This window comes from Pelodiscus sinensis, chromosome 3 (genome assembly GCF_049634645.1).
Source record: "Pelodiscus sinensis isolate JC-2024 chromosome 3, ASM4963464v1, whole genome shotgun sequence".
In the NCBI taxonomy this organism is placed as follows: Eukaryota; Metazoa; Chordata; order Testudines; family Trionychidae; genus Pelodiscus; species Pelodiscus sinensis.
This window is the reverse complement of record NC_134713.1, coordinates 80,613,689-80,631,399: the sequence shown is the minus strand read 5'-3', so window position 1 is coordinate 80,631,399 and position 17,711 is coordinate 80,613,689. Positions and strand designations below refer to the sequence as shown.

Here is a 17,711-nt window from a genome sequence, read left to right as displayed (position 1 = left end):
GTACCTGGGCATCACCTTCTTTAAGATAGGCTCAACAAACAAAATAACAGAACACCACTAGTCATCACTTTGAGCCCCCAACTCAAACCCCTCCAGTGCATCATTAAGAAGCAATAACCTATCCTGGAAAATGATCCCTCACTTTCACAGGCCTGGGCAGACAGGCCAGTGCTCACCTACAGACAACTCCCTGACCTGAAACAAATTCTTTCCAGCTACCTCGCAGCACACCTCAAACGTACTCATCCAGGAACCCACCCCTGAAATCAACCCCAGTGCCAACTCTGACCACACATCTATACATCATCACAGGACCTAATCACATAAGCTACCACATGAGAGGCTAATACAACTGCACATCCACTAATATGATCTATGCTATCAAGTGCCAGCAGTGCCCTTTGCCATGTATATTGGCCAAACTGGATAATGTCTACAACACAGGATGAATGGACACAAATCAGATATTCAAAATGGTAACACAGAGAAACCTGTGGGGGAACATTTTAACTTGCCCAGGCACTCACTGATGGATTTAAAGGAGCTATTCTCTTGCAAAGCAATTTCAGGAATCAGCTAGAGAGAGAGTGTGCAGAACTTGCCTTCATATGCAAATTTGATACCATCTCACATGGCCTGAACAAAAACATGAACTGTATGTGCTGTTATATTCAAAACCCAAATGATGTCAAAAGCTAAGTATCAGGAACGTATAGCCTACTCTGTTAGCCTCATTTAACATGGACACTTTAATTGACAGACTTTTCTCCTCCTCCCCCTCTTCCCTCTTTTTCTGCTTTACAATTCAACCTCTGGGTTTCTTGCTCCATATTTGTCATCTGAAGAAGTGGTTTTGCCCACAAAAGCTCATGATATTATTTATATATATATATTTGGTTAGTCTCTAGGGGTATGTCTACACTACAAAGTTAGTTCGAACTAACGGACGTTAGTTCGAACTAACTTTAATAGGTGCTACACTAGCGCTCCGCTAGTTCGAATTTGAATCGAACTAGCGGAGCGCTTAGTTCGAACTAGGTAAACATCATTTTACGAGGACTAACGCCTAGTTCGAACTAGCTAGTTCTAACTAAGGGCTGTGTAGCCCTTTAGTTCGAACTAGTGGGAGGCTAGCCCTCCCCAGGTTTCCCTGGTGGCCACTCTGGCCAACACCAGGGAAACTCTATGCCCCCCTCCCAGCCCCGGACCCCTTAAAGGGGCACGGGCTGGCTACGGTGCCCGTGCCAGGTGCAAGCCTGCCAGCACCCAGCTAGCAGACCCTGCACCTGGCACGGCACAGAGCCACCCACCCGATGCCCCCCAGCCCACCCCCTCTTGCCGGGACCAGGCTGGCGGCTCCCGGGAGCCTGCCCTGGACCGCAAGAGGCGGGCACCTTCCTGGGCTAGTGCGGACATCGTGGACCTCGTCCACGATCTCCGCACTAGGCACAGGAAAGTGGCCGTCTAGGGCAGGAGAGCTGCCAGCCTGGCCACCCAGGAGCAGGTGTGCATGAAAATCAAGGGGGTCCACTGAGACCTCCGACACTGAGCCCTGAGCTTACAATGGCCGTCCTGGGTCAGACCAAAGGTCCATCTAGCCCAGTAGCCTGTCTGCCGACAGCGGCCAACCCTAGGGACCCTGGAGGGGATGGACCGAAGACAGTGACCAAGCCATTTGTCTCGTGCCATCCCTCTCCAGCCTTCCACAAACTTTGGGCAGGGACACCACTCCTACCCCCTGGCTAAGACCACTCCATGGACCCAACCTCCATGACTTGATCTCACTTCCCTTTCAACTCTGTTCTAGTTGTAGCCTTCACAGCCTCCTGCAGCAAGGAGTTCCGTAGGTTAACTATTTGCTTTGGGAAGAAGAACAACTTTCTCTTACTAGTTTCAAGCCTGCTACCCATTCCTTTCCTTTGGTGTCCTCTAGTCCTTCTTTATGGGAACTCAGGAAGAACTTTTCTGAATGCACCCTCTCCACCCAACCCCTGCTTTTAGAGACCTCTATCTTGTCCCCCCTCCATCTCCTCTTTTCTAAGCTGAACAGTCCCAGTCTCTGTAGCCTTTCTTCATCTGGGACCTGTTCCCAACCCCTGATCATGTTAGTTGCCCTCCCTTCTCCCAGCCTTTCTCTTCCCCTCTCCCACCTCCTTTTCCCAGTCTCCCCCAGTTTTTTTCAATAAAGACAGAGTCAATGTTGGAAGAAACGTTATCTTTATTTTGTACATCAATAAGAAGGGGGGCTAGGGAAGGGTAAGTGGAAGGAGGTGAGAGAGGAATGGGGTACAAGCCCCCGATAGGGAGGACTGGGCTGGCTCTGCGGGCTTCTGGGGGTGGAAGCTCTCCTGCAGCCCCCCAATTACCCCCTCTCCCCAGATGGCAGCCTGCGGCAAGTGCAGCTGGGCTGATGGCCGAGTGGTGTGATGTGCCCAGTGTGGGTACTCCGGGCACTCCAAGCCAGAACTTCTTTGCAAGCGGGGCACCCCTTAGAACTGTCTGTCCGGGGTGGGGGTCGGGACCCTTTAAGCGCAGCCCTCGGCTAGCCTGAGACAGCATCTCCACGCTCTAAATCCTCCTCTGATGCACTGCCGGCACTGCTTCCGGCCATCCTTAAGCCCTGTTCAGAGTCCACTCAATGTGGACTTGCTAGTTCGAATTAGCAAAACGCTAATTCGAACTAGTTTTTAGTTCTAGACGCGTTAGTTCGAATTAGCTTAGTTCGAATTAACTAATTCGAACTAAGTTAGTTCGAACTAGCGCTGTAGTGTAGACGTACCCTAAGGTGCTACAGGACCATTGTTGGTTTTTTAACTTTAACAGGGATATCTATTAAACTATGTCTTAGCTATGACATTTTCTAAACAGTGACAGCTATTGGGGAGTAGTGTCCCAAAGAAAGTAGAAGCATGAGTCATTTCAAACAAGACTGTCCAAAGCCCTGGAAAATATATATTGTAGGAAATAGTCCTGTATTGTCAAGGAGATGGATTAGATGACCAGATAGGTCTATTCAATCTTTAGAGCTAGATTACATTATTAAGGGACATCCCTTCAGTAAGGAAGTGTATGTCTGATGAGTTATGTGGTAGTGAGAGTCCTAGGAGGAATTCTGTTTGCCAGACTAAATTCATCCTGGGTCTCCAGGGAAGTTCAGGCTGCAACAGGAACTCCATTGTTATTCCGCAAGATGCCATGTGAGCTTTCCTGCATATGTAGCCAGCTCCCTTGTCCAGGGTGAGGGCCCAGAGCCACTATATTACCTTCTCTTTCCTGTCCCATGGAAAAGCTGTCAGTGTTCCCTACACATACTGTGCTGATCCACTTACCAAGGGAACATGAAGTATTTTTACATCCTCTTTCTACTCTTCCCTCCTGTTTGGCAGTGGAAGGATTAGGCCCCCTCATTTGTAGGATTATAAAAATGCAGCTCTAATAATCATGTTAACATCAGCATTCCGACGCATCTGACATGACAGCTTGTTGGAGGAATATGCACAGCAGTGAAATATATTTTCTTAAATAAAAGAAAATGTAAATATATTTCATTATACCTTTAAGAATTAATCGGAATCTTAAGAACATTTTTCAGCACAGCTCCAGTATGAGAGGAACTCCTGCAGAGAGGCTGGCATGTAGTGAGTGGGAGGAAGGCAGTGGCATATTACACAACAGCCTGATTGTTGGGACTCTGATTTATATCAGTATTTTGTATGTTCCGTATAAAAAAAAAAAGTAGCATGTGGCAATGCAACTGTGTTTTTAAGAATAAAAATAAAGAAACATTAGAACCCTACACACTTAAGCTTCATTTTAGAGCTGATTAGAATTTTGCAGTGGAAATTGTTGATTCATTGAAACCAGGTGCAAAAATGTATCAGCTTTGATGAAATGTTCTCAGCTTGAGGAATGAATTTCTGGTTGAAACCAAGGAGAAAGACAGACCCAGTCCAGAATATCCAGTAGTCTGATGATTAAGTACACTCACCTGGGATGTAAAAGAAGTGCATTCATGTCCCTTCTGCATGTGATTTGGAGTTCTCAAAAAAAATTCCAAAAAAGCAGAGAGTTAAGCATAGATGTTGTATATCTCAGGTGAGGGCATTGGGCTATTGATGATACTGGGATGGCCTCCTCTAAAAATTTCAAAAAAGCTTGCTTTTGTCCTGATGGGCAATTAAAACAAAGGTCAAAACCTCAATTTTTTTTGTGAAATGGAATTTTTATCAGGCCAGCCACACTTCAACTGCACATTTAACAGGAGCAGAGCATTAGTCGCAGTAGTAGTAGTAGTATGTAAAGCCAGTAATTTATTAGGTACTTTCCAAATAGAATAGAATAGAATAGAATAGAATAGAATAGAATAGAATAGAATAGAATAGAATAGAAGCTTTCCTCTAGGAAACTTACTATCTGCAATCCGTTAAAGGGTAGGAAGAACAGGTACACCATATCATAGTAGAGGTTCAAAGTGGTACTCAGCCCCATCATAGTAAAATTATATAAATGTACAGTTTTGTAGTAATATAAATAGATTAGTTTATAATTAGTTTATTATAGTTTAATGGGACATTCATAGAATCATAGAATCATAGAACTGGAAGAGACCTCAGAATGTCATCAAGTCCAGCCCCCTGCTCTAGGCAGGACCAATTCCAACTAAATTAACCTGGCCAGGGCTTTGTCAAGCCGAGACTTAAACACCTCTAGGGATGGAGACTCTACTACTTCCCTAGGTAACCCATTCCAGTGCTTCACCACCCTCCTAGTGAAATAGTTTTTCACTAGGACATTAAGGATGAGTTTTTCCAAAGCAGTTAGTGTTTTGTTGGGAAGGATGGTCTAGACATTAGGGCTACGTCTACATTGGCCCCTATTACGGAATAGGCATGCAAATGTAGCACTTTGGAAGAGGCAAATCCGCGGGGGATTTAAATATCCCCCGCAGCATTTGCATTTTCATGGCCACCGCTTTTTTCCGGCTTGGAGATAAGCCGGAGAAAAGTGTCCAGACTGGCGCGATCCTCCGGAATAGGGCTTTATTCCGGAGGATCGCACCAGTCTGGACGCTTTTCTCCGGCTTATCTCCAAGCCGGAAAAAAGCGGCGGCCATGAAAATGCAAATGCCGCGGGGGATATTTAAATCCACCGCGGATTTGCCTTTTCCAAAGTTCTACATTAGCATGCCTATTACATAATAGGCAGCCAGTGTAGACACAGCCTAGGGGTTCAAGACTGAGACTGGGGAAACACACCTGCACTCTTCGGCCCTGGCTTCTGGTTTTTAACCTCCTGTGCCTCAATGCCCTATCTGTAAAATGGGAATATTAGCATTCCCCTAATTACCACAGGATAATTTTATTCAGAATTTCCTAAAATGAGAATAAAACAGAACCTCATTGGAATATTCAGTAAGAACTATATATTAATACTGATATATACTAGTCTGAGAGGTAGCTGTGCTAGTCTGTTTCTGTTAAAACAACAAGGAGTCCTGTGGAAACTTAAAGACTAACGGATTTATTTAGCCATAAGCTTTCCTGGGTCAAAACCATTTCATCAAATGCAAGGAGACCCATTGTGCTCAAGTCCAGTTGGTGCATTTCCTATAGGTATGGCGAAGTGAGGCTGACTGAGCCTAGAGCATTTCCCAAGCCCCTTGTTGCCCAGTGTGGGGTTGTATACCCCATCACATATATGTTATATTCCAAGCGATCGACTTGATTATTGTATTGAACACTCTTCACATTTCTTTTCCAAATCGAAGCCCACATCCTGCTGACTGGGTGCCTTAAGTCATTAAAATTCACAGCTGGGTTAAGGCACAGAGAAAAATAAACTGTTTTAAGAACATCATTGATTAACAGTAACCCTTTTAATGAAAACTCTGGCTGGTGCAAATAATTATTTTTTAAATGAAGAGTTTTCAATATAGCTTATAAAATAGATGTGCCGCTATATTTTATTTCCTGTATTAAAGGCAACTGTTATTCAGAACTACTATGAAACTGTTTAAATGAAATATTTAAAATAGTGCCTCTCAATTGCCAGGCTCTGGAGCTACCCAGATGGAAGGCCCCAGGAAGCAATAGGAAATGTTCAGTATATTCACATAATACATATATATCTGTTTCAACACTGAGAAATACCTTAACAGCTACCAAATTAAAAATCTGGCCAAAAGTCATGATTAACCAAATGATCACTGAGCATGTGCTCAGTGTGTATAAATAAGCTTCTCTTGACATCCTTAAAAAAAAAGGAAGGGCTTCATTGGGGAACGTTTGCAAAAAGAACAAATATTTAGGTGCAGAGAATAGTTTATCTAGTAGATATGGCAGCTGGTATATTTTTAACCTTGTCAAGGAGTCAAGGCTTGAACTTGGATGTTATTAGACATTAATCCCATTCAGGGCGCACTGAGGATAAAGGAGTAAGAAAGGGCAAGAGAAGGGGAAATTGAGCCATATGAGGAGAGATTAATAAAATTGGGACTTTTCAGCTTAGAAAAGAGGAAACTAAAGGGTGGGGGGGTATGGTAAAGGTCTATGAAATCATGGCTAGTGTGGAGAAAGTGAATATGGAAAAGCTATTTACTTGTTCCCATAATAAATGAACTGAGGGTCACCAGATGAAATTTAATAGGTAGCAGGTTTAAAACAAACAAAAGGAAATATTTCTTCATACAACACACAGTCAACTTGTAGAACTCCTTGCCAGAGGATGTTATGAAGAACAAGACTTCAACAGGATTCAAAACAGAACTAGATAAATTCATGGAAGATAAAACTATCAATGGCTATTAGCCGGGATGGTAGGAATGGTGTCCCTAGCCACTGTTTGTCAGCAACTGGCAATGGGTGACTGGAGAGGGATCACTTAATAATCACCTGTTCTGTTCATTTTCTCTGGGTCATCTGGCATTGGCCAATGTCAGAAGACAGTATACTGGGTTAAATGGGCGTTTGGGCTGACCCAGTATGGCCATCACTAAGTTGAGGTAGGTCAAGTTCTGTCATCACACTGATGTAACTCTACTGACAGTGCAGTTTACTCTGCATTTCAAGTGGGTTTAACAGAGAATGGAAACTGATCCAGGATGTCACAACAAGGAACACAATTGAGAAAATAAAAATTCAAATAAAAGAAATGGGTACAGTAGTTAAATACGTACATCGTAATCAAACAATCTGTAGTATATGCCTCACTTTTTGGAGAGGAGGGCCAAAGGTTGGCAATGTCAATTTATCCCTAGTAGCAAAGGTTTCACTTTAATAATAAAAATATTTTAAAAATCGAATCATCATATGGAAAGAACCCATTGATTTAAAGTACATGGGAGAAATGATAAATGAACTGATGGCAGAGCCCATAATATATCTTACAAAACCTAAGAACCGTTGAACATCCTTCTCATTTACGTTAAGGCCCATTTACATCACTCCTTCTGTATGGTCTCCTTACAGAGAAGTATGAAAATTACTTCTGTACACCAGAATAGCACCTTATGAGCTTTTACTATCTCTAATTTTCAACTATACAAACATAGTATTGTATTTCAATATACATAACATAGTCCTATAGCCTCAATCGCCTCAATCGCCATTTTAGCCTTCTTGCACAAAATCACGTCTAGACTGGCCACGGATGCTTTTGCGCAAAAGCATCCGTGCCAATATAGACGCGCTTTTGCGGAAATACTTTTAACGGAAAAACTTTTCTGTTAAAAGTATTTCCACAAAATCATGCCAGTCTAGACGCAGCCCTACTGTGGTAAACTAGTATTTCACACTTGGTAATGCTTATCTTCTGACAGTTGAGGTTTGCAGTCTTGGGGCATGCCTAGACATACAACGCAACAGTAGTGCAGCTGCATCAATTGAACTACACTGCTGCAGCATACAAAATGAAGAGGCTCTGTGCAGACAGGGGAAGTCTCTCATCGGCATAACAGAACCACCTCCACGAATAGCAGAAGCTGCACAGGCTCACACACTTAGGCCAGCATAACTTATGCCACTCAAAGGTGGTATTTATACCCTTCCCTAAGCAACATAAATTATGCCAGCACATGCCGTAGTGTTCACATAGCCTTAGCAAACATTTTTTTGTTATAGGGCAAACTCTTAAATATTCCCTTATGACATGGGCTACAGACATTATAAGTAAGATTTAAACACATAGCAGTCTACAAGCATTTCATGATTCAACACCAAGCACATTCTTATGACACTATCATCTACAAAACACAAATGAGCCAGAGTGGTTTACAGGGCTGGCCCACAACATTTTGGCACCTGAGGTGAGGAGCTCAAATGACACCCGCATATTCCCTCGCTGCATCAGCAGCAGACACAATTTGCTACACTCTGGGTCCTAATGGTGCCCCCCCCCCCCCAAAGTCTGGCACCTGAGATGGCCACCTCGGTTCATCTCATGGTAAGGCCAGCCCTGATGGTTTACAACTATGCATTGGTCAGTCAGGCCCAATGGCTTTAGCATGAGCTGGCCCCTCATTTGACAGTCTCAAAGGGGTGATGTGTGTGTTGCTATGCCGTTCACTGTGATGGTCCTCTGCTGGCTAGTTATACAAGTTTTAGGACTACTTATGCTGGCAATATGATGCAAAGTGCCCTCACAACAGACCAACTTCTGGGTTTATATTCCCAACAGTCTACTTTTGCTGGGCCCCAGCTATATGCGTAAAAGAGCTCACGAAATCAGAGAGGAGATTCTGAGACATTCATCATATGTTATTATATTTTGCCTCAGTATGAAACAGCTGTATTAGGATTAGGAAAATGTGATTAGCCAAAAATATCTTAAGTATTTGCAAAAGGATTTGGTGACATTTTCCTTATAAAAATAATTAGTTCCTTCTGTGTTGATGAACATGTTGTACGTAAGAGGCCATGGGCAGCAGGACAGAATGAGGTATGTCAGCTGTTGTTCATATAGATAGATAACTCAGAGACATACAGATGTAAGGCACATTAAAAATGTAAAACTGCAGGCTTTCATAACATTCATGATTCATAGATGCTCCAAGATGACAAACACAATACTGACATTCGGCTGGTATAGAGCTGTCCCCACCCTGCAAACAAAGGGAGAATAGAATCCCTAAGTTAAGAAGTAAATCCTCCTCTCTACTGTGTTAAGCACAAGAATTCCAGGTTGAGGAAAAGCAACCTTCCCTGTCCATGCTTCAGAATTTTACTAAATTCCCTCTGTGGATTCTCTTTCAGTTAGCCATGTCCCTGCTCTGTAAGGAGAAGCAGCCAATAGGTCCACAAAACAGTGACCTTGCTTCTGCCTCAGCATGTTGCTGCTTAACACAGAAGTGTCAGAGCTCCCTAAAGTCAGTTCCCTACTCCAAAAGGAGATATGGCAGCTCAGAAACCTTGGCCACTCTAGGAAGGCAAACTGTCATCTATCCTTCTGGAGCAGATCTGGAAGCCTCCTCTACCTCTTCCACTTCTGGGTCCATTACAGAAGAAGATTATGACAGGTCAGCTTACTCACACTGCTGTGCTCTAACCACATAACTATTCTTCATCTTGATGGGGAGAGTAGTGGATAGTAGGATGTGAACTAGTTGACTATCTGATAAGCAAATGCTTATCAGATAGTTGACAGAATAGTCGACTAGTCACTTTCCCAGCCCCTTGCTGCCTCTGTTAGATAGAGGCAGCAAGAGGGAGGAAGAAGAACAGGGTAATTCAAAGCAGCAGTGCCATGCGGAGCCTGGGGTCAGCTGCTTCGTGTAGCGCTGCCGCTTTGAATGTTGCATGGAGCCTCCTCATGGCATTTCAAAGCGGCAGCCCTGCGTGGAGCCCAGGGTCACTTCAAAGGTGGACGGGCCTTTTGCATCCACTATTTGATTTGTCAATTACCCTGTGCTAAACATCTTTAGTGGATAGGAAGAATGTAGGGCCTGATCTTGCAAAGCACTCAAACACTTTCAGCTCCTGTTAAAATTCCAATGAAAGCTGAGGCAACTGAGCACCTCTAGGAGGATGCTCAGCACCTTGTAGGATTGGGCCTATAATTACTATTGTTGGAATTTGCTGAAGGTATCAGTATAGACATATTTCTATTGAGTTTCGAAGCACCTAACATTTGAATAATAAAATTCTCCCCAAAATTGAACTTTCTGGTAATTTGGATTTATATATGGTTTCATGTAGAACTCTGCGAATTTCCTTGGTGTTCACTGCAAACCAGTAAAGCTCAATTGTTTTGTCATGGTTTCATTCTTGTATCAAAACAGAACTTAAGCAAATCTCAGCATGCAAGTGCAAACAAGTGGATCCTTATATCTTGGTTTTACAATGACACGAATACTCTGCCTCATATTCAGAGTATTCTACTTATCTTCATCAAAGGTAGAGGGAATTAAAAGCTTTGCAAACAAATAAACAGCATTGCAATTTCAGGGTGTGATGATGATGGTAATAGGCATATATTAGTGTTTTTCTGTTAAATGTAAGTGCTGGTGTTTATGCCGAAGCAGAAATTGCTGTTTTTCATTAAAAATTGTGTTTAACAAAGCAGGACCCATTTACTTCCCCAGCAGTATTTCTCACTGTAGGCGGCTTACACTGAGGGCATGTAAATACCCAGGTCTGTGTTGCCTTTGTTGGCAAGTTGAAAGACACCACCTATATTTTAATCAAAATGAGGAAGCACATAAGGCTGAAGCTTTTAGGGCTTAGCAAGCAATTATATTTGCTGTGTAAATACTAACTGTAAATGGGCCTCCAGTTACGCTGACTGACACTAGCACAGCAAGAGTGCTGGGTCAAATGCAATTAGGCTGGAAGTAATTCTGGAGTAAAACTCAGATCTGTAACAGAACAAGAAACTGACAGCAAAAACCCATTTTCTCTCTCCAGTGAGGTCACAGCTGGTACAGCAGAATACACTTACTGCATTACCTCTCTCCGTTAAGGCAGCTGAAACCAAATGAAAAATGTATTTCTTATCTAGCATCCAGGAACAGCTCAAGTTTCTGTGCCTAGATTCCATATGAATACTAATTCTTAAATAAAATCGCTAGTGGATTGCTGGGAATGTTTTTCTCATTGCAAAATTCCCTCTAGTGTATTATATGGACCTCCAGAGTAACAGCTGAGACCAGCCAAACAAAACCTTTATTATTCTAGTGTTTTGGGTCTTGCTAGAAACGGCTGATGCATTCTGAAATCAATGGCTGTGTTTGAATCCCCATAATCAGAGAGAGAAAAAGAGAGGCAGAATTTAACGTGAAAAATCCTTGCTAGATTCCTTCAGAGTATAGATAGGGCTGAATTTAAATTCAGCATCTCAAGCAGAGATTTGGTTTGGTTTAATTGGACAGGATTTGCTTAACATTACCTATTAGTCCAGAGGTGGGGAACCTTTCTTCAGTGGGGGGCCACTGACCCACAGAAAAATCTGTCAGGGGCCACACACAAGCAAGAAGCAAAAAAAGAAAAATCAAAAAACAAAACTCACTGACAAGCTTGGGGCTTCACTCAACAGGAAGGCCAGCCAGTGCTGATGCGCATGTGTGCATGTGTGTGCGTGTAAGCCCCAAGCCTTAACGTGGGTCAGATGCAAGTAAATCAGGACTAGATCTACCCCATGGGTTATAGATTCTCCATCCATGTATTAGTGAAGTATTAAAATGTATTCATTGAAATATATCAATCAAGCAGTTGACAGCTCTGTAGTAATGAATGTTTTATAGTCGATTCATATTTAGTTTAAAAATATCTTTCAAATAGTTTTATTTCCTTATATATAAAATATATTTTACATAGATTGTTAATTACATACCAAATGAGCACCTGAAAAAGATATTTACTAAGATTTTATAAATATCAAAAATAGGACAGATTGTGTACATCAGTTATTAAACACATCAATTATCCTCTGGCATACTGTCAACATGAAAACTACCTTAGTGATTGAAAATTATTCACCTAATGTTGTTTTGGGCAATTTTTTGTTTGTTTGTTTGTTTGTTTGTTTGTTTTATAGGGTTCTTTCTCACATGGCTGTGAAAGTGCATACCATCCTAAAGTACTTGGCATTTGCAGGTATTCACAATCATTTAACCTAAGGGTCTGTTTATTTACTTGTTCCCAGGGTCCCAAAATTAAAGACCCAACTGTACAAAGAAGTGACTCTCAGATTCATTCAAGGGGTGCTTGTTCTGAGTTAACAGCTTTTATGAGCTGACAACCACGACAAAAAAATCTTGATGAGGATTTGAAGGACAGATCACCTGCCAGTGCCTTTGTTGGGAGTGATCTCTGGTAAGTTTATTAGCCTATATGTAGGTTCTTTTTATTATTTTTTTATGCTTTCTCATTAAGTGTAAATGTATTTGCTCAGAGAGGGCTGTGAGGTAACTTATATTTGGGGGCAGTTATGCTGTTTATAGCCTAAGAGAAGAAAGGAAAGCAGGCCTGTTGTGATAATTGGGCCTACATATTAACTATAATTGTAGGCTCAACAGTCAAAAGTATGTGAAAGTTCATAAGATAACACAAACCCTAAAATAACAAATGTTAATGGGAAAAAGTATGAAAGGAAGGGATAAAAAACTGATGGTCACAACATGAAGATGGTATCATGAGCGTTCATGGGCACAGCCCACTTCTTCAAATGACCGGAGTTTCAGATGACTTTTCAGATGATTGAAGTGGTCTGTGCCCACGAACGCTCATGATATCATCTATGTGTTATGTTAGTCTATAAAGTGCTACCAGACGATTTGTTGTTTTTTAAGTTTATCCTGTATAGACTAACTAGGCTCCCCCCGAAGCATAAAAAAGTGAATTGGTCTAAACAAAAAGCTCTACAAATTAAATTCAAGGACTGTGTTAAGGCTTTGTAAGAAAATGTGGATCCAAAAATTTGTGACCCCAAATTGGTTGTGTTGAGACTGGATCAAATTGGAACTTTTTACTGCAAAAATTTAGGTACAGAGTTTAGGTGCCTAAAGGATTCACTAGGAGGTTCTGAATCATGGTGGAACCTAAAATGAGGATTTAGCCAAACCCTGACATAGGTTTGTGGCTTAGGGGCAACTAAATACTTTGGCTGCATCTAGACTGGCAAGTTTTTCCGCAAAAGCAGATGCTTTTGTGGAAAAATTTGCCAGCTGTCTACACTGGTCACTTGAATTTGCATGAGAACACTGACGATCTAATGTAAGATTGTCAGTGTTCTTGCGCAAATACTATGCTGCTCCCATTCGGGAAAAAGCCCTCTTGCGCAAATGTATTTGCACAAGAGGACCAGTGCAGACAGCTAAAAACTGTTTTGCGCAAAAAATCCCCAATGGCAAAAATGGCGATCAGGGCTTTCTTGAGCAAAACCGCGTCTAGATTGGAATGGACGCTTTTCCGCAGAAAGTGCTTTTGCGCAAAAGCATCCGTGCCAATCTAGATGCTCTTTTCTGCAAATGCTTTTAACGGAAAAACTTTTCTGTTAAAAGCATTTCCGGAAATCATGCCAGTCTAGTCGCAGCCTTTGTGAATCTATGCCTAAGCACTTAGGTGAACTGCATTTTCATAGTGAAAATTCCAAGTGTATTCAAACCTATAATAATGCCATAAGGGGGAAAATAACAGAGTCTTTAAAAATCAATTTAATTGAATCTGGGACTACAAATTATATACACTAATCACAAACATGATTAATATCTGGTAGAATTAAGACTGTCACTGGCTGTGTCTAGACTGGCAAGTTTTTCCGCAAAAGCAGCTGCTTTTGTGGAAAAACTTGCCAGCTGTCTACACTGGCCGCTTGAATTTGCGCAAGAACACCAACGATCTCATATAAGAAATCAGTGCTTCTTGCGGAAGTACTATGCTGCTCCCATTTGGGCAAAAGGGCCAGTGTAGACAGCTCAGATTTGTTTTGCGCAAAAAAGCCCGGATGGCGAAAATGGCAATTGGGGCTTTTTTGCACAAAAGCGTGTCTAGATTGGCATGGACGCTTTTCCGCAAAAAGTGCTTTTGTGGAAAAGTATCTGTGCCAATCTAGATGCTCTTTTCCGGAAATGCTTTTAACGGAAAACTTTTCCGTTAAAAGCACTTGCAGAAAATCATGCCAGTCTAGACGTAGCCACTGTGTTTTAAATGTGCATTTCCATACAGTATTATATTAGGGTTTATTTTAAATTGAGCCCTAACTCTGAATTTCCTGATTTCATAATACTTTTTCTTGGGACAATTACAACATCGCTGTAATGTTTTCATCCTTCATTTCCTAATATGGACTCAATGTTAACATCAGCTGAACACTGATTTTAACTAAATCTATAATATACAACAGAGCTACCAAACACACACCCACACATGGCTCTATTGTATATATATATATACATAATAATTATATAAAACTAATTTGTGGCATTACAGCTTACAGATAGCTCAGCTGTTATCCCACAATCTTTGTTGTGAAATTATTGTATCCTTTGAGAGAGCTCATTCAAAAACAAAAATCAAGGAGTTTTGTTTGAATTGAGAAGGAAGGAAAGAGAAGGAAAGATTTAAAACTGTTCGTATTTCATAAGTGCCTTTCTTAAAAACAGACACCTTTTGAATGTCATTTAAAATCATGACAAAAATAGCTTCCATCTAACAGTGAGGCCCAGATCCGTAAAGGTGCCTATTTTCCACTGGTTTCAGTGGGAACTAAGCATCTGAAAACCTTTGAGGGTCTGGGACATACTGACTGTTGTGAAGACTATAAAATATTATTATGGTTCTTCCATCAATGGAAACATTGGCTCTGATTATATGCTCTGACACTTGCTATATTCCAGTGTGACTCCACCCAAGTCACTAAAGTCACACTAGTGTAAAACTGATGTAGAAGAATGGCAAATCAGGCAAACTTTATCTTTTTATCACCTAGACTGGCTTCATTAATTTGTCCCTTTCCTTAGACATTCAAAGACATTTTCAGATATCTTGGTTTAGCTCTATATTTTTCTTCTTTGCCATTTGATAGTAAACCAATTGCAAATGATTCACTCTGAGATGACCTGAGACTTCCTCTAATCTGAAGTATTTCTTTGTTTGCTGTGGAGAATATTACATTAAATCTGCCTTTCAGATTAACAGAATGTTTCATATAATACTTGGTCCAACAGGTTAATGAATCCCAGATATCCCTTCAAGTAAAGAAAGAGAGACTGTGCTAACCAATATAAACATCATATAGCATTAACTTCATTTCTGGTATAACTTCATTGATTTCAGTGGGATAACACTGGAGATTAATTTGACCCATGAGGTCTGTATCAATCTCTGATTTCAAGAGAGGTGGAGGATTTAGCAAGCAAACGTGCAGGTGGATTAACAGAACTCTCTATTTTAATACCATGGACATAAATAGTGTGGAGGCATTTCTATCCTTATGTATTTATTATTACCCTTCATGGAAGATTTGCACTGCAGTTTGTATAACATTGGAGGAGGAAATATTCACAAGGAAAGACAAAAATAATTATATTACAGGGTTTTTTTTATGTACTAAAAAAACTAGGCAATTAAGAAAAGTGTATAAAATTTGGGATGTTTCTGGTGAGCAATTAATCTTTTTCTGGGGAATATGATCCCATTTCTGCATGTAAATTGGACTATCTTGAGTGAAAGGGGACTTTGAAACTAAAATTTGTACACCAGTGTACACCTTGTACACCAGTGCAGTTCAAAAGTTCACAAATTTTCATCTTCGTGAAACTTTCATTTATTTGTGGAAAAATCAATATTTAAGTTGCAATAAACCATTCGGAATAGCGAAACGGTTGATGGAACACCATATAAGAAAATTATTGATGCATTTTGCACAGATATTCATCCAAACATCTTTTTTTTTTAAGCATGGAGGCAGACTCTTTAATATTGCCCCAGGGATGGAGCAGCAGAGTTAAGGCAGGCTTACTCCTGCCTTGGCCCTGCACTATTCCTGAAAGCAGCAGCTCCATGTGCTGCCTGTCATCTACAGGCACCAACCCCAGAGCTTCTACTGGCCATGGCTCTTCATCATTGATCAATGGGGGCTGCAGGAGTGGTGTATGGAGGCAAGGACAGCATGAGGAGACCCCCTGCTCTGCCTTTCTCAGGGGCTGCAGGGACATGCCAGCCACTTCCAAGAGCAGCAGTTGCCATAGGGATAATTACTCCAGCTTGTTGAAGGCTCTCTTTTTAAGAGGAGAAATCTAGGTCTCTCCTGAGTTCTAAGCAGTGAGATGGAGATAGAAAGTGTCATGATGAAGTAAGAAGTGTTGCTAAATAGTAGTAAGCAAGGAAATGATTGCTAAGTGGACCATACTCCTAACAAGACGCTCTTCCATCAAATTTTAGGATTGGTTGATAATTAAGGACCTTCAGATAATCACAGTCCCTTTGTAACCTGGTTATTGTTCGCATGCCTGAATCTAAGGAGGTTATGTCCCCAAAATCCAGTAACCATGAAAACCAACTACTTTGCTTGTGCTTCACAGGAATTACTCCAGATATATGTCAGACAGAATTTAAGACTTTGTCTAGACTTGCACTTTTATTGCTAAAACTTTCATTTCTCAGGGTTGTGAAAAAACACACATGAATGACATGCATTTTAGTGACAAAGAGCCAGTGTGAACAACACTTCGTCAGTGGGAGCTATGCTCTGGGTGATGAAGCTGCCACACCTTTTGGAAGTGGTTTTATTTTGTCACCAGGAAAGCTCTGTCAGTGATGAAGAATGGCCACACAGTTCATCTTACAATGGCATATCTGCAGTGGTATAGCCGCACCATCTTAAAGTGAACAGTGTAGATATAGCTATTGTCCCTTCCTTGTGTTTGTCTCATATGAGGTAAGTCCCTGGTGTTCACACATTCATGACATAATTCTGTTATAACTGCAACACAAATATATAATTTTCCAAAAAAAAAAATTGCACCTTCCTAGAATCAGATTGTAACAAAAGCCATAACCGGCTCAGAACTGATTTTCTTGCCACAGAATCATGTTCTTTGCGCCTTAGTTGAAAGAAAATATTTATGAATGATGGTGACACACAGTTGACCAGTTCTGATATACAGGAGAGGGCACTCTACAAACTATCAAAGTCACTGCAATAAAATGGTTTAGACACCAGGATTAAATGATTTATGGCAAGCCACATAGTTCAATCCTGTGCCAGAACAGACTTGTAGGAATGTTCCTTAAAGTCTCTGCGTTAGTACTTTGTTTAGTATATTTTATGTGATCTAATGTGCTTAGGATTTCCCTCAGGATTCTAATGCTTTCTCTCTAGCATTGTCCCTATGCATATAATTACAGTAATACTTTTTACACTTTTTATGCAAGCACCTAATTCTTTGGTTGGCACTATGGAGAGATGGAACCACCAGCCTGCTATGGAAGAAGTTATCAGGCTTACTGGAGGCTGGCCTGTTATGAAGCGGTTCTCAATGCTAGTCAGTCCTTAGAAGTTAAAATAGAGAAACACTTTCAGAATATTGCGTAACAACAAAAGCCACATGGGATTAGGATCACTAAAACAGGGCTAGCCTAATTTTATAAAGGATATAAAATTAGGCTAGTTTATAGAAAATTAAAATTACATTCTAATGGACTTTCTCAAAGAATGGGGTTTCTGTCTTTGTGTGTGTGTGTGTGTGTTTAACTGCCTTTATTATCAGCTCAGTAATA

At 41.1% G+C, this 17,711-nt stretch overlaps 1 long non-coding RNA gene across 7 annotated transcripts in view; it reads left to right on the top strand.

Annotated features, from left to right (window-relative positions):
* LOC142827856 (uncharacterized) overlaps positions 1 to 17,711 on the top strand; it is a 112,023-nt gene that overhangs the window by 31,275 nt on the left and 63,037 nt on the right. For all 7 annotated transcript variants that reach the window (XR_012902637.1, XR_012902633.1, XR_012902636.1 and 4 more), the window contains exon 2: positions 12,136 to 12,305. This is a non-coding gene — a long non-coding RNA (uncharacterized LOC142827856). The remainder of the gene's footprint in view (positions 1 to 12,135; positions 12,306 to 17,711) is intronic.